Genomic DNA, 23,797 nt, shown 5'->3' with positions numbered 1-23,797 from the left:
AAGATGCTAAGGATGGAGCTGCCAGGTAAGAGGAAAGAGGAAGGCCTAAGATAAGGTTTATGGACATGGTGAGAGAGGACATGCAGGTGGTTGGTGTGACAGAGCAAGATGCAGAGGGTAGGAAGAAATGGAAAGAGATGATCCGCTGTGGCGACCCCTAATGGGAAAAGTTGAAAGATGATGATGATGATAGCACATCTACACTGCTACTCACATGAACCGAATTTTGCTGTTCATGCACAAAGGTAGTGTCTCTTCTTACGGGTCACTCAAAGTAAACAGCCACAGCAAAGTGCATCATTCTTATCACATTTAAATAAGAAATCTATTTTAAAATGTCATAAACTGAGAAAAAAAGATGGTTATCTGCAAAGATTCTGTAGTGGCTGTGTAAGTTTTTTGACCTTACCAGCCATTCAGTAAAACAGTTCACTGTACCTATCCAGGCATGTCCAAAAGGCAGTTTCAGGTGTACTCTCCAGTCCAACTGGTGAATCTGGGCATTTTGAGGCAATGTTACAACTGCCTCATGTACACAGACAACCCTCTCCTCCTACCACCAAACACTAATATATGTGACAGATGCAATTATACAGCCAAACTGGAGGCTAAACTCTCTCAACCCAAGGCTGGATCAGACAATCAAGAGGAGAAGGGAAACACTTGCATCACACCACCAGTCTCACATAGACCCATTAAACCAGCACCGGCAAAAAACACACATAAATACACAAAAACATACTTGGAGGCTCTAAATAAAAATCTGCAAAAGCAACAGAGACCTCCAAAGCAGACATCCAAGCAACCTCCACCCCCCAACACAAATCATGAAACACATACTTCACAAAACCAGTGTGCCATGCAATCACAGCCCTTAAGACAAAAATAACATACCCAACATACTAGTAATAGGTGACTCTATAGTCAGGCACACTGACATCCCACTCACTAGGCTGAATAAGGAGACGGTTACTGTTAGCTGCCTGCTGGGTGTCAGGATCTGCCACATAACACAAGCACTCAGGTCACTCCAGAACAAGTACAAATACGACTTTGTCATTGTCCATGTTGGTGTGAATGACCTGAGCCATACCTCCCTGGACTACATGAAAAGAGACATGGAAGAGCTCTCTGATCTTGTAGCCCAGGCCGGTATGACCCTGACCCTGAGTAGCATCCTGCCCTCACCAAGAATGATACCACAGTATAAAGAAAAAATTATCAATTTCAACAATTGGCTAAGCTTCTAGTGTCATTTAAAGGGGATCCAGTGTCTATCCACCTGGGATGACATGTTTGACACGCCACGCTGCTTCGCTAGAGATGGCTAGCACCTGTCACCTTTAGGCCTTCGAATACTGGCCAAGGCTCTTGCCACCCCCATAGTGCCTTTTTTAGGCAGGGCTCAAAAGACAAACCCACTGCCATAAATAGCACAAGTAACAAAAAACTGAGGGTAATGCTACTCAAAGCCAAAAGTCTAAACCTCAAAATGCATGCACTCTAGGCACTCCTCAGTATGGAGAAAATTGATATATGTGCAATAACAGAAACCTGGTTTAAGGCTGCAGTGAGCACCCCACCACTACCAGGCTACAACTCATACCATACATTTCGGGCCACAGAACCTGGACCGAAATACAAAAGGCGGGGGCGTATCCATATTCATCAAGGATACCCACACCTCCAGGTTAGTGGCAAAGCACGATGCCTTTAGAGATCATCCACGTGCAACTAACAATTGGCAAAACTGCAATTCAAATTGTAGCTTACTACAGATCACCCACCATGTCCCAGGACCCCCATTCCGCATTTCTGGAAACACTGGGAAATATAAAGGTCCTACCAAACACCCTAATATCGGGTGATTTCAATTACCCAAACATTAACTGGGAGAACTACTCAATACTAACTCCCTTGCCCAACATTTCCTAGAATTTATAAACTCAAATGCCCTGGATCAACTGGTCCAACACTCCCTCCAGAGGTGACAACATATTGGACCTGTTCATCACCAACATGGAAGACCAGTGCTCCACACCGGAGGTCAACCCCTTACTGGTTAGATCTGACCATAAACAAATCACTTTGGATATCCACATTCCGCTCCCGCCCCCACCCCCAGACAAGGAAACCACCGTGAAAAACTTTTCAAAAGCAAACTTCAATTTACTTAAGACTGAGGTGGAAAGTTTCAAAGCCCCCATGCTAAAGGATAACATTGTCCAAGCTGCAAAATCCTTTACTAATGCATTCTACGGGCACCTACAAGAATGCACGGATCGTGCTATCCCAAGCAAAACCAAGACTCACTCCTCCAAGAAAAGGAAACCAGTCTGGTGGACTCCTGCCATAAACAAGTTATACAACAGAAGGAGGAAACTAGTATAGAAAAGAGTAAAATCCCAAGAAGGGAAGACATCCCTGATCAGTATCAGCAAGAAACTACGATCCCTCATAAAATCATTCAAGGCGAGTTTCAAATGAAAAATTGGCAAAGACTCCAAAGATAACCACAAGGCATTCTTTAGCTATGTCAAGAATCTACTTGGCAATGCTCAGATCTGCTCGGAGTTAATGCAGAATGGTACAAAATACACTGAACCGACCGATATTGCCAACATCCTGGCAGACAGGTTCAACGCAAACATTTCCCCCCCTCTCACCCCCAAAAGGGCCCATAACCATACCAGAAGAATGTAGAGCTCTTGAAATCACAGACAGTCAAGTTAAAACAGCCCTCTCCAAAGCCAAAAACACAGTATCAATGGGACCAGTCGGAGTCTCAGGCTGCGTCCTACACGAGCTCAAAGACAAACTAACCCCTCACCTAAACACACTGTTCAAACTCAGCCTCTCCACAGGTTACGTACCCATAGAGTGGTGCACAGCAATTGTTATTCTGCTCCACAAAGGTGGAGCCACAACAGACCCCGGGAACTATCGCCCTATAAGCCTGACTAGCTTGGTCTGCAAGGCTATGGAGCGCATCATCATGGAACTCATTAACAGAGACATTGGGAACCTCCAAACCCTGGACCCTACCCAGTTCGGCTTTGTTAAGGGCAGATCATGCCTCCTAAACCTGGTGGACTTCTTTGAGACAGTTTCCAAGGCTATAGAAGAGGGAAAGGTGGTACACACAGCCTACCTAGACCTCGCAAAGGCCTTTGACACCATTCCCCATTCTGGTATTATAGACAAGCTCACCAGCCTGAACATAAACCCCTATGTCACAAGATGGGTTGCCAACTGGATCATGGACAGAACCCACATGGTAAGAGTTGCGGGAGCTAGGTCTGACTCTAAACCGGTTACAAGTGGCATTCCCCAGGGCTCAGTCCTAGGACTCCTCCTGTTTGGCATATACTTCTCAGAAGTACAGGCAAGCACAGGAGGACTATGGCTGACCAAGTTCACAGACGACTGCAAACTAGGGGCTATAACTGACTCTCCGGCTGACACAGACATCCTCCAAAAGGGTCTCTCTGGTGTCAAATCATGGCCTCAAGCTAAATGCCAAAAAGTGCACAGTCATCCCCTTTGGAAAAAATAAAGTACCCGCAAACTACCACATAGGTGTTAGCCCCCTAAATACAGAAGACGTAATAAGGGATCTGGGGACCCAAGTAGACAGTAAACTCTCCTTTGATAATCACATTGCCAAAGTGGTTAGAAAGTCCTTCTATGTGGCACACCTTATCACAAAAGGGTTTGCATCCAGATCAAAAGAGGTCACTGTGCCCCTCTACTCATCGCTCATCACACCCATCATACAGTACAATGCCCCATTTGGGATGTATCTTACAAGACACCTGCAACAGCTGGAAAGACCACAGAAGTACCTCACCAAGAGGATCACTGGCCTCAAACAGATGCCCTATGCAGCTCAACTGAAGAAACTCCAGCTGTACTCGGTTGCATACCGCCTACTCAGAGGTGATCTCTGCCTGACACACACGGCCATGTCCAACCCAGAACTGATCAACATGCTCCACCCAAAGAAAAGCTTATCCCCTCGAGCCACATGCTCTAGGGATCTAAACCTTACCACAACAATAAATAGGATGTGCTGGAGGGATAGATTCCTGTCACAGAGACTTCCCATGCTTTAGAACAAGATTACAATCTACATTAGGCAGAGCTCCTCACTAGCACTCTTCAAGAGAAGCCTTGACAAGTGGATGGGAAACAGAAAGTTTACCCCAGGGATCACTTCAGTGAGTCTGCTGGACAGAGGCACAGGAAACTAATCTAAGGGGCCGGCGAAAGCCAACACATTCTGGCTAGGCTTATAAATGCTTTCGGGCAGATAGCCTAGTACCTACCTATGAACAAGGAAAAGACAGCACAGTTTTGAATACAAACCCCACACCTTCAACAAAGAAAATGGAAAGCTTTCAGATCATAAACAAACAAGTCTCATTTTGGCATACTCCAAATTTATGCCACGTTACTGTACACTCATGTAGACATTCAAATACTTCATTACCAAAGGTACTCAATCAATTAATTAGCATAATGTACAATCACAAAAAACAGCAGGGGAAGCATTATATTTCATTTTAAAAGTTGAAGTCACATTTACTAAAAAAAACAATTATGAATCATGTTACAAACATTATGACAATGAGAGCCCATCATCCATCAAAAATCCCATGTCCACTTTATCTTTAGCCTAATAACTGCTAGAAAGGAAACCTGTAAATCAAACATCCATATCCACTTTATCCTTATGTAAAAAACAGCTAGAAAAAGAACATGTAAATCAGAAAACGATGATCAATTTCAATACATTATGGCAATGCAAAAGCCTATTAAGTGCCTTTTCACCCTATATCAACACTCATAAAAATTCCCTGTGACACAAAGTATCAACTTTAAATAAGTTAATCAATAAAGTAGTACTTTCGTAACCCAGTTTCCTTCTTGACATGCCACAGGAGAAGCAATGGGCAGCTTCTGAAACACACCTTGGATAATAAATAGTTCCCTGTTAAATTTAAAAGTCTCTTGCCAGGAGCACAAGGTAAGATGGGCAAATTATTTTAAACCTTCACTAGTCAAGAATGGAAGAGGGTCAAAATGATCTAGTGCGTGCGCAGTGATACAGGAGTGATTCCAATTTTTTTCAAAGAAACACACTACAAACTAGCAATACATTATTTACAATGTGGTGGCTTGTGTCTTTTAGAGTTCATGCCAATAAAAATAAAGGGAATACAGGGAAATTATATTTCTTGTACGCACACGCGCACACACACACGTGACAACAGTGTAGTGAAGACAAACAAAATAGTGCTGTACATGAAGATACACAGCAGGCAAACAACCCTGACACAAACATCTCCATTAAATACCTGATAACAAATGTGCTCTATCATGTGTTGTTTTTAACAGTCTTTTCCTGCCCTATGCCTACTGACCATCAGTCACTGCAACTTTGAAAATGTCCCTTCATTTCCCATCACCAGGGAGAGATGCAGTCAAAGCACTGCAATAATGCAGGCAACTTTGAAAGAATTTTCTATTTTCTGGAACTAATTCCACATCTAGTGGTGAACACACATGCCTGCAGATACAAAATCCTGCTGCGCCTTCCCTTCTGCATGTGCCTACTTCTGCTCATGTGGTATGAAGGCGACCATAAGAACAAAGCCTAACTAAGCCAAGTGCAATTCTTTGACCCACTGTACACTATACACACCTCTCCCTTCAGTTTGTTCTATCACTGCAGCTGATTGGACAGCCTCCCTCCCCAAAGGATATGCAAGCTATCATTGGCATCTCATACACAATCTCTCTTTCTGGCTTCTCCAGTGGCTGGATTGCTAGCTAATACTATAATTTCTGGGTCACAGTTGAGTCTTTGTCTCTCAGTGACACACAGAACAAACATATCTCTATAATCTAATTCATATAAAAAGGTCATTCTTTAATAATCAGTTATGTGAGCAAAGGACTCACTGAATACACAGTATTAAAATAAGGTGCTTTATTTTTATGAAGTAACCAAAACAAAACTCTTCTTGTAGATTTTCAGAAAGGACTTAACTCTATGTAACAAACAGCAGCTACAAAAGAAGATAGCGCAACTGTGGCAAAAATATAATTCTTCATTATTATAAAAAACTCTTAAAGCACAGAGAATATAGGACTTCTTAATGAAGCCCAAAGGGTAACAACATGAAATATCAGAACACACTACAGCAAGTCCTAAAACACAGAGACTGAATGGCCAAAGAAGTGGACTTATATATACTAAGTCCAAGATAGCCATTCCTTGGAATATTAGTTAGTATATCTATAAGTTCAGGGGATGGAGGGGGACTACCCCCCCCCCCCTGCAAAAAAGAAGTTTAGAGGAGAAGAACAATGTTCCAGATTTGCTTTTCTCCTGTGGTTTCAATTGTAGGGGGGAGCTGTCAGCACTTGGCATTTGGAGTGCCGAAATTTCAATAGAAAGACGAAGCAAAGCCTTCAGAAACAAAAAAAAAAAAAACATGGAATACACCAGTCCCCTAATCCTAACCCAGCACTACCATTTAACCAATAGGTATTTCATTGCAGTATTCAGATAAACAGCTTTCAGTCAAATTGCTTTAACCAAGCTCGTATCAGTAGCTACCTTACTCACATATTGACTCATTAAGACTTAGTTTTTAGAAGCATATAATTGCTTTGAATGACAAAATGTCAATATTTTTTATTCAACTGGTAGGCAATGAGACACTTTTTTTAGTGAATTTCTTTACTACCGAAATGCTTAGTGTGACAACTGTCCACTGGACCAGCAATCAAGGACCCTCGATCTTCATCACTGGCAACAGTGGGGGACATTCACTGACAGGATGACAGATACACACACAGTATTTCCAGATGCAGCTCTCTGCATCGAGTGCAATTTCCCCTTAAAAGCACACAGAGACCACAGTCAGTCCTGGGCTGATTTCTTACTCCTTCTCCAGATCCCCAATAAGACTCCCCACTGGCACAGCTATAGAGTTGAGTCCTTAGACAGGTTTCCAAGCCAAGTCATCAAACACTCTCTCTGTCCAACCAGTGTTTCATGTCCCGGCCCAAGTAGCTGACACACATACTCTTGGAGATTTGTTTTCACACACACACACACACACACACACACACACACACACACACACACACACACACACACACACAGACACACATATATACACACACAGCTAGGAAAGGCTGGCAAAGGTTTATTAGCTATGCCCCCTTGTGCCCAGACTATAAGGTAGTTACCATTGCCACCAGAACCCTTATCAGTTATTTTAAGGCCCTTAATAAAGGGTGTCCAATCTTACTGTGTAATATTAATACTAATACAAATGGTAGTTTGACCAAGAGCAAGGCTATTAGGAATGGCCCACACAGTGTCACCAAATAAATATGCAAGTTCTATGAAATCTTAAATATTTCTGCACAGATCAGCCACAATGAAAGATTCAAATATATTTAATAATAATGAAAGAACAAGACAATACTAAATATATACTCACAGTGACAGAGTTCAAAACCACAGGAAATATTTAAAATAACATTGAAGTACAGGATCACACAAATAAAGAAAAACATTTAAACTAAGCTTTACTATATCCCTGATTGTATCTAAGAGAGTTATACTGTTCCCTTGAAACTGACTTCATTAGAGCAAGGCAGATGTGTATCGTATGGTTCTTAATGTTGTCAGGTCCAAGACAGAATGCAGAATGCCCTGTCTCACTAAGACACTTCTCAAATTAATATTTAAAATATTACTGCTGGGATATTTTGCAGAAGGACGTCATTTTTGGTCATCTGACTTCTAGTTCCCAGGCCCAAACCCCCATTGCTAGAAGCTGGCAGCATTTAGCATCTACCTGTAAAAATATACAGACACGGGCTTTTCCTTAGATCTTTGCAGATGCTGGAAATCATAAAACAATTGCATTCATAAATGCTTCAAAAGTAACAATTAGTTCACTCCAAGGACAATACAGAAAGCTTCCTAGTACAGACCTTGTGTCTCTAGCTGCATTGAAAACTAGACAGGTAGCCTCTTTACTGCATCCTATAAAGTAATTTAATTTCAGATATTTTTCTAAAGTTTGCTGGACTGAGGTTAACCCTCCAGTTTCCTCTGTTAAGCATATACATTTAAACAGTTACAATAGCACAGGTACATTTCTGTTCTCTTCCAGCAGGGCACACTGTGGTTACATTTCAAACACAGCACTCTACAAATACCCTTTTGAGACATGACTGTACAAGCAGCTTGATATACATATGACATACAGTTAATACATTTGCAACACAAGCATCTTGTATAAATCATTTTGATATTCAGCAATGACATATAATTATTTACAAAATTCCAGCTAGCTGTGCTGGCAGTATCTTCTGGAATCTTCACATTAAACTATAGCTTGTCTGCTAAGATTTACCACAGGACTGTAATTTGTTAGCTATGTGCATAACACATAATGCAGTGCTGCCTTTTTCAAATGTACTTCCTCATAACTGGAAAACATCCTACATAATCCCTCTGCACAAAGGTGGCACCTCTACAGAATTTTCCAAATACAGACCCACTGCGATCTTATTATCCCTTTCCAAAATCTTAGAAAAAGGCATACATATGCAGCTCTTTAACTACTTTCTATCTAATAACCTCCTTTCTAATACACCCCCCCCCGCCCCCCTTTGCCCCCACATCCAAAAAAAAGTTTTTTTTCCTTAAAAAAAAACTGCCCCCCAAGGCCCCCCCCTTTACCCCCCGTTCCAATTTAAAATTTTTTTAAAAAACCCCCCCCTTTAAAAAAATTTGGTTTTTTTTTTTTTTGGGAAATCCTTTCCTCCCAAAGAGTTTCCAGGATAGATTAGAAGCAAAATCCATCCAGTGGGTCCTGAATTTACCCCCCCGGAGCCTTTTCATGGAGGACTATGGCTGAGACAATTACAGTGGAAGCTAAACATGGAAACATCATCCTTTCAAGATGTTCAAACCAGCTCAGTTGAGTATTCTCAATCAAAAGGAAGAGTGGCTCAACTCAGACTCTTGTGGGATCACAGTGCTCTTCACCTTTCATGGAGACTAATCACTGGAACCTTTGAGAAAAACAATAATTTTGATTCTGACATCTGCAGGCTCACTATTTTAGTTACTACTACAATTTCATGAACACAAGTAAGGACAGGGCTACAAAATGCCCACTAAAATGAGAATGCAGCTCCCACCAAACCACTACACATTAGTTCATCACTCTCAAGGCTGCGACTGCCAGCTCAGTATGCTCATCACTGTCACTGCCCATTACCCCAAAGTACACCTTTGAACAAGATCCAAGCATAAGTAACCAGCTTCATTAAATGCAGGTCTCCCTTTACACTACCCAAAAGAGCAGCACAATCTACTATTAACATTTTTATGCCTCCTTTATTTATTTTTGCACTTGCCAAGTTTTACATATATCTTTGTAATCACTTTTCTAGATCTTATATCTCAATGACTCTGCTTCAGTCCTTGCTGTATATTTTATCAAACGGATGCACAAGCCAGTGGATTTCTTTGTGCCGGTCCCAAGCCTGGATAAATGGGGAGGGTTGTGTCAGGAAGGGCATCTGGCGTAAAAATTCTGCCACATAACTTATGGCGCAAAAATTTCATATTTCCATACCGGATCGGTCGAGGCCTGGGTTAACAATGAACACCACCAGTACTGTTAGCCAACAGGGTGCTGGCGGAAATTGGGCTACTGTTGGCCGAAGGAGAAGAGGAGGGTGAAGGCCTGCCCAAAGGCAGGAAGAGAGGAGGAAGGTTAGGAGTGTGGCAGTGAGGGTAGGAACTTTGAATGTTGGCAGTATGACTGGTATAGGAAGAGAGCTAGCTGATATGATGGAGAGAAGGAAGGTTAATATATTGTGCGTGCAAGAGACCAGATGGAAGGGAAGTAAGGCCAGGTGTTTAGGAAATGGGTTCAAATTGTACTATTATGGTCTGGATGGCAGGAGAAATGGGGTAGGGGTTATACTAAAGGAACAATATGCCAAGAGTGTTTTAGACGTGAAGAGAGTGTCTGACAGAGTGATGTTTATGAAGCTCGAAATTGATGGTGTAATGATGAATGTTGTTAGTGCATACGCTCCACAAGTTGGGTGTGCGATGTATGAGAAAGAGAAATTTTGGAGTGAGTTGGATGAAGTTGTGGTGAGTGTATCCAAGGGTGAGAGACTAGTGATTGGAGCGGACTTTAATGGGCATGTTGGTGAAGTGAACAGAGGGGATTAGGAAGTGATGGGTAGGTATGGTGTTAAGGAGAGGAATGCAGAAGGTCAGATGACTGTGGATTTTGCGAAAAGGATGGACATGGCTGTGGTGAATACGTATTTTAAGAAGTGGGAGGAGCATAGGGTGATGTACAAGAGTGGAGGAAGATGCACACAGGTGGATTATATCCTATGTAGGAGGGCCAGTCTGAAGGAGATTGGAGACTGTAAAGTGGTGGCAGGGGAAAGTGTAGTTAAGCAGCACAGAATGGTGGTCTGTAGGATGACGATGGTGATCAAGAAGAGGAGGAGGAGTGTGAAAGCAGTGCCAAGGATTAAATGGTGGAAGTTAAAAAAGGGTGATTGTGAAGTGGAGTTTAGGGAAGAGTTAAGACAGGCACTGGGAGGCAGTGGAGAGTTACTGAATAGCTGGGTAACTACAGCAGAACTAGTAAGGGAGACTGCTAGAAAGGTGCTTGGTGTGACATCTGGACAGAGGAAGGAGGACAAGGAGACCTGGTGATGGAATGAGGAAGTACGGGAGAGTATACAGAGGAAGAGGCTGGTGAAGAAGTGGGATTGTCAAAGAGATGAAGAAAGTAGACATGAGTATAAGGAGATGAGGCACATGGCAAAGAGAGAGGTGGCAAAAGCTAAGGATAAGGTGTATGGAGAGTTGTATGAGAGATTGGACACTAAAGAGGGAGAAAAGGACCTGTACCGATTGGCCAGACAGAGGGGCAGAGCTGGGAAAGATGTGCAGCAAGTAAGGGTGATAAAGGCTAGTGAGGGAAAGGTACTCACAAGAGAGGAGAGTGTGTTGAGTAGATGGAAAGAGTATTTTGAGAGGCTGATGAATGAAGAGAATGAGAGAGAGAGAAGGTTGGATGATGTGGGGATAGTGAATCAGGAAGTGAAACAGATTAGCAAGGAGGAAGTAAGGACAGCTATGAAGAGGATGAAGAATGGAAAGGCTGTTGGCCCAGATAACATCCCAATGGAAGCATGGAGGTGCTTAGGAGAAATGGCAGTGGAATTTTTAACTAGATTGTTTAATGAAATTTTGGAAAGTCAGAGGATGCCTGAGGAGTGGAGAAAAAGTGTTTTGGTACCTATCTATAATAATAAGGGTGATGCGCAGAGCTGCATTAACTACAGTGGGATAAAATTGATCAGTCACAGCTTGAAGTTATCGGAAAGAGTAGAAGCTAGGTTAAGAAGGGAGGTGATGATTAGTGATCAACAGTATGGTTTCATGTCAGGAAAGAGCACTACAGATGCAATGTTTGCTCTGAGAGTGTTACTGGAGAAATACAGAGAAGGTCAGAAGGAGTTGCATTGTGTCTTTGTAGACTTGGAGAAAGCATATGACAGGGTGCCTAGAGAAGAGTTGTGGTATTGTATGAGGAAGTCGGGAGTGGCAGAGAAGTATGTAAAATTGGTACAGGATATGTATGAGGGTAGTGTGACAGTGGTGAGGACTGCAGTGGGAGTGACAGATCCGTTTAAGGTGGAGGTGGGATTACATCAAGGATCAGCTCTGAGTCCTTTCTTATTTGCAGTGGTGATGGACAGGATGACAGATGAGATCAGACAGGAGGCCCCGTGGACTATGATGTTTGCAGATGACATTGTGATCTGTAGTGAGAGTAGGAATCAGGTTGAGGAGACTCTGGAGAGGTGGCAATATGCTCTAGAGAGCAGAGGAATGAAGGTCAGCAGGGCTAAGACAGAATATATGTGTGTAAATGAGAGGGAGGGTACAGGAATGGTGAGGATGCAGGGAGTAGAGTTGGTAAAGGTGGACGAGTTTAAGTACTTGGGATCAGCAGTTTCGAGTAATGGTGAATGTGGAAGAGAGGTGAAGAAGAGAGTACATGCAGGGTGGAATGGGTGGAGAAGAGTGTCAAGAGTGATTTGTAACAGACAGGTACCAGTAAGAGTGAAAGAGAAGGTCTACAAGAGGGTAGTGAGACCAGCTATGTTATATGGGTTGGGGACAGTGGCATTGACAAAAAGGCAGGAGTCAGAGCTGGATGTGGCAGAGTTAAAGATGTTAAGATTTGCAGTCGGGGTGACTAGGATGGATAGGATTAGGAATCAGTATATTAGAGGGTCAGCTCATGTTGGACAGTTTGGAGACAAAGCAAGAGAGACGAGATTGCATTGGTTTGGACATGTGCTGAGAAGGGATGATGGGTATATTGGGAAAAAGATGCTAAGGATGGAGCTGCCAGGTAAGAGGAAAGAGGAAGGCCTAACATAAGGTTTATGGACATGGTGAGAGAGGACATGCAGGTGGTTGGTGTGACAGAGCAAGATGCAGAGGGTAGGAAGAAATGGAAAGAGATGATCCACTGTGGCAACCCCTAATGGGAAAAGTTGAAAGATGATGATGATGATAGCACATCTACACTGCTACTCACATGAACCGAATTTTGCTGTTCATGCCCAAAGGCAGTGTCTCTTCTTACGGGTCACTCAAAGTAAACAGCCACAGCAAAGTGCATCATCCTTATCACATTTAAATAAGAAATCTATTTTAAAATGTCATAAACTGAGAAAAAAAGATGGTTATCTGCAAAGATTCTGTAGTGGCCGTGTAAGTTTTTTGGCCTTACCAGCCATTCAGTAAAACAGTTCACTGTACCTATCCAGCATGTCCAAAAGGCAGTTTCAGGTGTACTCTCCAGTCCAACTGGTGAATCTGGGCATTTTTGAGGCAATGTTACAACTGCCTCATGTACACAGACAACCCTCTCCTCCTACCACCAAACACTAATATATGTGACAGATGCAATTATACAGCCAAACTGGAGGATAAACTCTCTCAACCCAAGGCTGGATCAGACAATCAAGAGGAGAAGGGAAACGCATCACACCACCAGTCTCACATAGACCCATTAAACCAGCACTGGAAAAAAACACACATAAATACACAAAAACATACTTGGAGGTTCTAAATAAAAATCTGCAAAAGCAACAGAGACCTCCAAAGCAGACATCCAAGCAACCTCCACCCCCCAACACAAATCATGAAACACATACTTCACAAAACCAGTGTGCCATGCAATCATAGCCCTTAAGACAAAAATAACATACTCAACATACTAGTAATAGGTGACTCTATAGTCAGGCACACTGACGTCCCACTCACTAGGCTGAATAAGGAGACGGTTACTGTTAGCTGCCTGCTGGGTGCCAGGATCTGCCACATAACACAAGCACTCAGGTCACTCCACAACAAGTACAAATATGACTTTGTCATTGTCCATGTTGGTGTGAATGACCTGAGCCATACCTCCCTGGACTACATGAAAAGAGACATGGAAGAGCTCTCTGATCTTGTAGCCCAGGCCAGTATGACCCTGACCCTGAGTAGCATCCTGCCCTCACCAAGAATGATACCACAGTATAAAGAAAAAATTATCAATTTCAACAACTGGCTAAGCTTCTAGTGTCAGTCAAAGGGGATCCAGTGTCTATCCACCTGGGATGACATGTTTGACACGCCACGCTGCTTCGCTAGAGACGGCTAGCACCTGTCACCTTTAGGCCTTCGAATAATGGCCAAGGCTCTTGCCACCCCCATAGTGCCTTTTTTAGGCAGGGCTCAAAAGACAAACCCACTGCCATAAATAGCACAAGTAACAAAAAACTGAGGGTAATGCTACTCAAAGCCAGAAGTCTAAACCTCAAAATGCACGCACGCTAGGCACTCCTCAGTATGGAGAAAATTGATATATGTGCAGTAACAGAAACCTGGTTTAAGGCTGCAGTGAGCACCCCACCACTACCAGGCTACAACTCATACCATACATTTCGGCCACAGAACCTGGACCGAAATACAAAAAGCGGTGGCGTATCCATATTCATCAAGGATACCCACACCTCCAGGTTAGTGGCACAGCATGATGCTTCAGAGATCATCCACGTGCAACTAACAATGGGCAAAACTGCAATTCAAATTGTAGCTTACTACAGATCACCCACCATGCCCCAGGACCCCCTTTCCGCATTTCTGGAAACACTGGGAAATATAAAGGTCCTACCAAACACCCTAATATTGGGTAATTTCAATTACCCAAACATTAACTGGGAGAACTACTCAAGTACTAACTCCCTTGCCCAACATTTCCTAGAATTTATAAACTCAAATGCCCTGGATCAACTGGTCAACACTCCCTCCAGAGGTGACAACATATTGGACCTGGTCATCACCAACATGGAAGACCGGTGCTCCGCACCGGAGGTCAACCCCTTACTGGTTAGATCTGACCATAAACAAATCACTCTGGATATCCACATTCTGCCCCCTCCCCCACCCCCGGACAAGGAAACCACCGTGAAAAACTTTTCAAAAGCAAACTTCAATTTACTTAAGACTGAGGTGGAAAGTTTCAAAGACCCCATGCTAAAGGATAAATTGTCCAAGCTGCAAAATCCTTTACTAATGCATTCTACGGGCACCTACAAGAATGCATGGATCGTGCTATCCCAAGCAAAACCAAGACTCACTCCTCCAAGAAATGGAAACCAGTCTGGTGGACTCCTGCCATAAACAAGCTATACAACAGAAGGAGGAAACTAGTATAGAAAAGAGTAAAATCCCAAGAAGGGAAGACACCCCTGATCAGTATCAGCAAGAAACTATGATGCCTCATAAAATCATTCAAGGCGACTTTCGAATGAAAAATTGCCAAGGACTCCAAAGATAACCACAAGGCATTCTTTAGCTATGTCAAGAATCTAATTGGCAATGCTCAGATCTGCTCGGAGTTAATGCAGAATGGTTCAAAATACACTGAACCGACCGATATTGCCAACATCCTGGCAGACAGGTTCAACGCAAACATTTCCCCCCCTCTCACCCCCAAAAGGGCCCATAACCATACCAGAAGAATGTAGAGCTCTTGAAATCACAGACACTCAAGTTAAAACAGCCCTCTCCAAAGCCAAAAACACATTATCAATGGGACCAGACGGAGTCCCAGGCTGCGTCCTACACGAGCTCAAAGACAAACTAGCCCCTCACCTAAACACACTGTTCAAACTCAGCCTCTCCACAGGTTACGTACCCATAGAGTGGTGCACAGCAATGGTTATTCTGCTCCACAAAGGTGGAGCCACAACAGACCCTGGGAACTATCGTCCTATAAGCCTGACTAGCTTGGTCTGCAAGGCTATGGAGCGCATCATCATGGAACTCATTAACAGAGACATTGGGAACCTCCAAACCCTGGACCCTACCCAGTTCAGCTTTGTTAAGGGCAGATCATGCCTCCTAAACCTGGTGGACTTCTTTGAGACAGTTTCCAAGGCTATAGAAGAGGGAAAGGTGGTACACACAGCCTATCTAGACCTCGCAAAGGCGTTTGACACCATTCCCCATTCTGGTATTATAGACAAGCTCACCAGCCTGAACATAAACCCCTATGTCACAAGATGGGTTGCCAACTGGTTCATGGACAGAACCCACATGGTAAGAGTTATGGAGCTAGGTCTGACTCTAAACCGGTTACAAGTGGCATTCCCCAGGGCTCAGTCCTAGGACCCCTCCTGTTTGGCATATACTTCTCAGAAGTACAGGCAAGCACAGGAGGACTATGGCTGACCAAGTTCACAGACGACTGCAAACTAGGGGCTATAACTGACTCTCCGGCTGACACAGACATCCTCCAAAAGGGTCTCTCTGGTGTCAAATCATGGCCTCAAGCTAAACGCCAAAAAGTGCACAGTCATCCCCTTTGGAAAAAATAAAGTACCCACAAACTACCACATAGGTGTTAGCCCCCTAAATACGGAAGACGTAATAAGGGATCTGGGGACCCAAGTAGACAGTAAACTCTCCTTTGATAATCACATTGCCAAAGTGGTTAGAAAGTCCTTCTATGTGGCACACCTTATCACAAAAGGGTTTTCATCCAGATCAAAAGAGGTCACTGTGCCCCTCTACTCATCGCTCATCACACCCATCATAGAGTACAACGCTCGATTTGGGATGTATCTTACAAGACACCTGCAACAGCTGGAAAGACCACAGAAGTACCTCACCAAGAGGATCACTGGCCTCAAACAGATGCCCTATGCAGCTCGACTGAAGAAACTCCAGCTGTACTCGGTTGCATACCGCCTACTCAGAGGTGATCTCTGCCTGACACACACGGCCATGTCAAACCCAGAACTGATCAACATGCTCCACCTAAAGAAAAGCGTATCCCCTCGAGCCACATGCTCTAGGGATCTAAAAATTACCACAACAATAAATAGGATGTGCTGGAGGGATAGATTCTTGTCACAGAGACTTCCCATGCTTTAGAACGAGATTACAATCTACATTAGGCAGAGCTCCTCACTAGCACTCTTCAAGAGAAGCCTTGACAAGTGGATGGGAAACAGAAAGTTTACCCCAGGGATCACTTCAGTGAGTCTGCTGGACAGAGGCACAGGAAACTAATCTAAGGGGGCAGCGAAAGCCAACACATTCTGGCTAGGCTTATAAATGCTTTCGGGCAGATAGCCTAGTACCTACCTATGAACAAGGAAAAGACAGCACAGTTTCGAATACAAACCTCACACCTTCAACAAAGAAAATGGAAAGCTTTCAGATCATAAACAAACAAGTTTCATTTTGGCATACTCCAAATTTATGCCACGTTACTGTACACTCATGTAGACATTCAAATACTTCATTACCAAAGGTACTCAATCAATTAATTAGCATAATGTACAATCACAAAAAACAGCAGGGGAAGCATTATATTTCATTTTAAAAGTTGAAGTCACATTTACTAAAAAAAACAAATATGAATCATGTTACAAACATTATGACAATGAGAGCCCATCATCCATCAAAAATCCCATGTCCACTTTATCTTTAGCCTGATAACTGCTAGAAAGGAAACCTGTAAATCAAACATCCATATCCACTTTATCCTTATGTAAAAAACAGCTAGAAAAAGAACATGTAAATCAGAAAACGATGATCAATTTCAATACATTATGGCAATGCAAAAGCCTATTAAGTGCCTTTTCACCCTATACCAACACTCATAAAAATTCCCTGTGACACAAAGTATCAACTTTAAATAAGTTAATCAATAAAGTAGTACTTTCGTAACCCAGTTTCCTTCTTGACATGCCACAGGAGAAGCAATGGGCAGCTTCTGAAACACACCTTGGATAGTAAATAGTTCCCTGTTAAATTTAAAAGTCTCTTGCCAAGAGCACAAGGTAAGATGGGAAAATTATTTTAAACCTTCACTAGTCAAGAATGGAAGAGGGTCAAAATGATCTAGTGCGTGCGCAGTGATACAGGAATGATTCCAATTTTTTTCAAAGAAACACACTACAAACTAGCAATACATTATTTACAATGTGGTGGCTTGTACCTTTTAGAGTTCATGCCAATAAAAATAAAGGGAATACAGGGAAATTATATTTCTTGTACGCACACGAGCACACACACACGTGACAACAGTGTAGTGAAGACAAACAAAATAGTGCTGTACATGAAGATACACAGCAGGCAAACAACCTTGACACAAACATCTCCATTAAATACCTGATAACAAATGTGCTCTATCATGTGTTGTTTTTAACAGTCTTTTCCTGCCCTATGCCTACTGACCATCAGTCACTGCAACTATGACAATGTCCCTTCATTTCCCATCACCAGGGAGAGATGCAGTCAAAGCACTGCAATAATGCAGGCAACTTTGAAAGAATTTTCTATTTTCTGGAACTAATTCCACACCTAGTGGTGAACACACATGCCTGCAGATACAAAATCCTGCTGCGCCTTCCCTTCTGCATGTGCCTACTTCTGCTCATGTGGTATGAAGGCGACCATAAGAACAAAGCCTAACTAAGCCAAGTGCAATTCTTTGACCCACTGTACACTATACACACCTCTTCCTTCAGTTTGTTCTATCACTGCAGCTGATTGGACAGCCTCCCTCCCCAAAGGATATGCAAGCTATCATTGGCATCTCATACACAATCTCTCTTTCTGGCTTCTCCAGTGGCTGGATTGCTAGCTAATACTACAATTTCTGTGTCACAGTTGAGTCTTTGTCTCTCAGTGACACACAGAACAAACATATCTCCATAATCTAATTCGTATAAAAAGGTCATTCTTTAATAATCAGTTATGTGAGCAAAGGACTCACTGAATACACAGTATTAAAATAAGGTGCTTTATTTTTATGAAGTAACCAAAACAAAACTCTTCTTGTAGATTTTCAGAAAGGACTTAACTCTATGTAACAAACAGCAGCTACAAAAGAAGATAGCGCAACTGTGGCAAAAATATAATTCTTCACTATTATAAAAAACTCTTAAAGCACAGAGAATATAGGACTTCTTAATGAAGCCCAAAGGGTAACAACATGAAATATCAGAACACACTACAGCAAGTCCTAAAACACAGAGACTGAATGGCCAAAGAAGTGGACTTATATATACTAAGTCCAAGATAGCCATTCCTTGGAATATTAGTTAGTATATCTATAAGTTCAGGGGATGGAGGGGGACTACCCCCCCCCTGCAAAAAAGAAGTTTAGAGGAGAAGAACAATGTTCCAGATTTGCTTTTCTCCTGTGGTTTCAATTGTAGGGGGGAGCTGTCAGCACTTGGTATTTGGAGTGCCTACATTTCAATAGAAAGACGAAGCAAAGCCTTCAGAAACAAACAAAAAAAAACATGGAATACACCAGTCCCCTAATCCTACCCAGCACTACCATTTAACCAATAGATATTTCATTGCAGTATTCAGATAAACAGCTTTCAGTCAAATTGCTTTAACCAAGCTTGTATCAGTAGCTACCTTACTCACATATTGACTCATTAAGACTTAGTTTTTAGAAGCATATAATTGCTTTGAATGACAAAATGTCAATATTTTGTATTCAACTGGTAGGAAATGAGACACTTTTTTAGTGAATTTCTTTACTACCAAAATGCTTAGTGTGACAACTGTCCACTGGACCAGCAATCAAGGACCCTCGGTCTTCATCACTGGCAACAGTGGGGGACATTCACTGACAGGATGACAGATACACAAACAGTATTTCCAGATGCAGCTCTCTGCATCGAGTGCAATTTCCCTTAAGAGCACACAGAGACCACAGTCAGTCCTGGGCCGATTTCTTACTCCTTCTCCAGATCCCCAATAAGACTCCCCACTGGCACAGCTATAGAGTTGAGTCCTTAGACAGGTTTCCAAGCCAAGTTCTCAAACACTCTCTCTGTCCAACCAGTGTTTCATGTCCCGGCCCAAGTAGCTGACACACATACTCTTGGAGATTTGTTTTCACACACTCACACACACACACACACACACACACACACACACACGGACACACATATATACACACACAGCTAGGAAAGGCTGGCACAGGTTTATTAGCTATGCCCCCTTGTGCCCAGACTATAAGGTAGTTACCATTGTCACCAGAACCCTTATCAGCTATTTTAAGGCCCTTAATAAAGGGTGTCCAATCTTACTGTGTAATATTAATACTAATACAAATGGTAGTTTGACCAAGAGCAAGGCTATTAGGAATGGCCCACACAGTGTCACCAAATAAATATGCAAGTACTATGAAATCTTAAATATTTCTGCACAGATCAGCCACAATGAAAGATTCAAATATATTTAATAATAATGAAAGAACAAGACAATACTAAATATATACTCACAGTGACAGAGTTCAAAACCACAGGAAATATTTAAAATAACATTGAAGTACAGGATCACACAAATAAAGAAAAACATTTAAATTAAGCTTTACTATATTCCTGATTGTGTCTAAGAAAGTTAATCTGTTCCCTTGAAACTGACTTCATTAGAGCAAGGCAGATGTGTATCATATGGTTCTTAATGTTGTCAGGTCCAAGACAGAATGCAGAATGCCCTGTCTCACTAAGACACTTCTCAAATTAATATTTAAAATATTACTGCTGGGATATTTTGCAGAAGGATGTCATTTCTGGTCATCTGACTTCTAGTTCCCAGGCCCACACCCCCATTGCTAGAAGCTGGCAGCATTTAGCATCTACCTGTAAAAATATACAGACACGGGCTTTTCCTTAGATCTTTGGCAGATGCTGGAAATCATAAAACAATTGCATTCATAAATGCTTCAAAAGTAGCAAGTAGTTCACTCCAAGGACAATACAGAAAGCTTCCTAGTACAGACCTTGTGTCTCTAGCTGCATTGAAAACTAGACAGGTAGCCTCTTTGCTGCATCCTATAAAGTAATTTAATTTCAGATATTTTTCTAAAGTTTGCTGGACTGAGGTTAACCCTCCAGTTTCCTCTGTTAAGCATATAGATTTAAACAGTTACAATAGCGCAGGTACATTTCTGTTCTCTTCCAGCAGGGCACACTGTGGTTACATTTCAAACACAGCACTCTACAAATACCTTTTTGAGACATGCCTGTACAGGCAGCTTGATATACATATGACATACAGTTAATACATTTGCAACACAAGCATCTTGTATAAATCATTTTGATATTCAACAATGACATATAATTATTTACAAAATTCCAGCTAGCTGTGCTGGCAGTATCTCCTTTTGTCGCACTTAGATGCTGGAATCTTCACATTAAACTATAGCTTGTCTGCTAAGATTTACCACAGGACTGTAATGTGTTAGCTATGTGCATAACACATAATGCAGTGCTGCCTTTTTCAAATGTACTTCCTCATAACTGGAAAACATCCTACATAATCCCTCTGCACAAAGGTGGCACCTCTACAGAATTTTCCAAATACAGACACACTGTGACCTTATTACCCCTTTCCAAAATCTTAGAAAAAGGCATACATATGCAGCTCTTTAACTACTTTCTATCTAATAACCTCCTTTCTAATACACAACACGGCTTTCGCCCACATCATAGTACTACAACTGCACTGCTGAGCTTTACCAGTTCCATCATCAACATAGAAATGGTGGGAATCTAGTTTTCTCCATCTTCTTGGACTTATCCAAAGCATTTGAAACTGTTTCTCATCAAAAACTACTTAATGGACTCTCCCTATTAAAACTCCATTCTTCACTCTCGTGGTTCCTTAGTTACTTAACTAACCTTCAAAAATCTGTCAAATGGTAATATGACCTCTCAACCCTTCTACCAGTTACCATAAGTGTTCCCCAAGGATCAATTCTAGGTCCTCTTCTTTTTACTATACTTACCAATAGACTTTACACAGCCACTTCTATAACCTCCATTGTCCAATATGCTGATGACTCCACTGTCATCTGCACTACACCGACCATAAAAGAACTTGAAAGCTTAAACAAACAGTTTTTCCTAGCGGTTAGCGTTGTCACCTCACAGCAAGAGGTTCTCCGGTTTGATCCTCGTCTGGAGTGCCTTCTGTGCGGAGTCTGCATGTCCTCCCTGTGGTCGCATGGGTTTCCTCCGGGTGCTCCGGTTTTCTCCCACATCCCAAAGACATATTGTAGGTGGATTGGACACTCTAAACTGGCCCTAGGTGTGAGTGTGTGCCTTCTGTGGAAGGTTGGGCACCGGGCTGGCAACTCGACACCGTAAAAACTCCACTGTCAATCATGAGCGGACAGGTGATTTGCTGTGGCGACCCCTAACTGGAAAAAGCCGAAAAAAGAAGTCATCTTATTTAGCTTATCATGTTTTTAAAGTAAAAACTTAGAAAAAAGCATATAATAGATTTTCATAGCCTATTATTTCATACTGATTTTAGCATATTACGAGATGCTACGGTGGTACGGCAGTAGCATTGTTACCTCACAGCAAGAGGTTCTTCTGTTCGATTCTCGGCGTGGCTTGGGAGTGCCTTCTGTGTAGAGTTGGCATGTCCTCCCCGTGGTTGGGTAGCATTCAAAAGACATGCATGCATAAATGGGTGTGCCTTCGTTGAAGGTTGGGCATCGAGCTGGCACCTCGGCATTTCGTAAAAATCTACTGCCAATCATTAGCCGACCGGAGTTCCGCTGTGGCGACCCCTTACTGGGAAAAAGCCAAAAAGACAAACAAAATTGTACAATACATTTTAAACCAAAAATTCAAGATGGCACACGGTCAATATGGGGATTTGAAAATACTGCAAACAGCAGCTCATACATAATGTAGGGATAAATATGAGACTTGTACTTGGTGAAAATAAAAAAAAAAAAAACAAATTCTCTGCGACTTCAGAACAGGTTCATATAATTAAATTAGACTTTCTTATCTTCTAAAAGTGAAGAATTGCATGCACTATTCATTCTTTATGAAAGCTTTTTTATTAAAGAACAATTTAGACAATGTCAAAATTTCAGCTGGTGGATTAAAAAACGTTAACAGCTGTCAATGAGACTTTCTAGAGGCTGTTGGTCAGAAGCTAAATGTTTCATGACCTTATTACTCCTGTTTTTTTTTCTTCCTGGCTATTACAAGAGAAAGGAAAGAGAAAGAATGACTTTGGTCTATCTTATTTTTAATTCTACTAGTGCATCAAAAGTGCCAAATTCAGTTTTATCTGAATAACAGCTGTAACTAGATGGCAGCATAATTATATAATTGCAGACTAAATTTTTCAAATGGACATTTTTGTGTGTGTGTGTGTGTGTGTGAGAGAGAGAGAGAGACTGTAGAATTGAGTACATTGATAAGTCATTTTTAATAAATATACCTGAGCAGGATTCCTTAAAGTTAATGAAAAACAGATGTCAGTATCTGTATCTTTCTTATAATCTAAGTATAGCTGAGAAGCAATCAATGCTGCAAAATATCCATATGCATGGATCTCGTCATACCCAACAGAACCAAGACGCTCTCCTCTAAAAAAAGGAAGCCAATCTGGTGGTCCCCTGCCATAAACAAGCTCTACAACAGAAGGAAGAAACTGAAGCGGAATAAGGTGAAGTCCCACGACTGGAAAAAACTCCCTTATCAGCATCAACAAAAAGTTGAGATCCCTCATCAAATCCTATACAGCTAACTATGAAAACAGGATTGCAGCAGATAGTAAAGACAATCACAAGGCCTTCTACAGTTATGTAAAGAATCTCCACGGCAATACCCAGATTTGCTCTGAGCTACTGCACAATGATACCACCTGTACCGAGTCAATCGATATTGTCAATATACTGGCCGACAGATTCAGTGCTAACTTTACCCCCAAAGGACCAATCACAATACCAGTAGATTGCCAGGCACCCAGTATTACTGCTGCACAGGTTAAAAGAGCACTTTCCAAAGCCAAGAATACAGCTTCTATGGCACCTGACAATATCCCTGGCTGTGTTCTACATGAACTACAGAGTGAGCTGGCACCTCACCTGTGTTCCCTGTTCAATCACAGCCTCACCTCAAGCTTTGTCCCTACTGAATGGCGCACTGCTACAGTCATCCCTCTCCACAAAGGAGGAGCAATTACAGACCCTGGGAACTATCACCCCATTAGACTGATGAGTTTGATATGCAAAGTTATGGAACGCATCATCATGGACATAATAAAAAAGGATAGAGGGAATTTCCAAACTCTGGA

General features: G+C 42.1%; 1 protein-coding gene across 1 annotated transcript in view; it reads right to left on the bottom strand.

Annotated features, from left to right (window-relative positions):
- The window catches only part of CEP290 (centrosomal protein 290), a 3,346,332-nt gene that overhangs the window by 964,705 nt on the left and 2,357,830 nt on the right, over nt 1-23,797 (bottom strand). The gene's annotated exons all lie outside the window — the stretch shown is intronic.

The sequence above is a fragment of the Protopterus annectens genome, chromosome 11.part0, assembly GCF_019279795.1.
Source record: "Protopterus annectens isolate FY-2018-M chromosome 11.part0, PAN1.0, whole genome shotgun sequence".
NCBI classification, from domain to species: Eukaryota; Metazoa; Chordata; order Ceratodontiformes; family Protopteridae; genus Protopterus; species Protopterus annectens.
The sequence above is the reverse complement of the archived record's forward strand: the minus strand, read 5'-3'. Positions and strand labels throughout refer to the sequence as shown.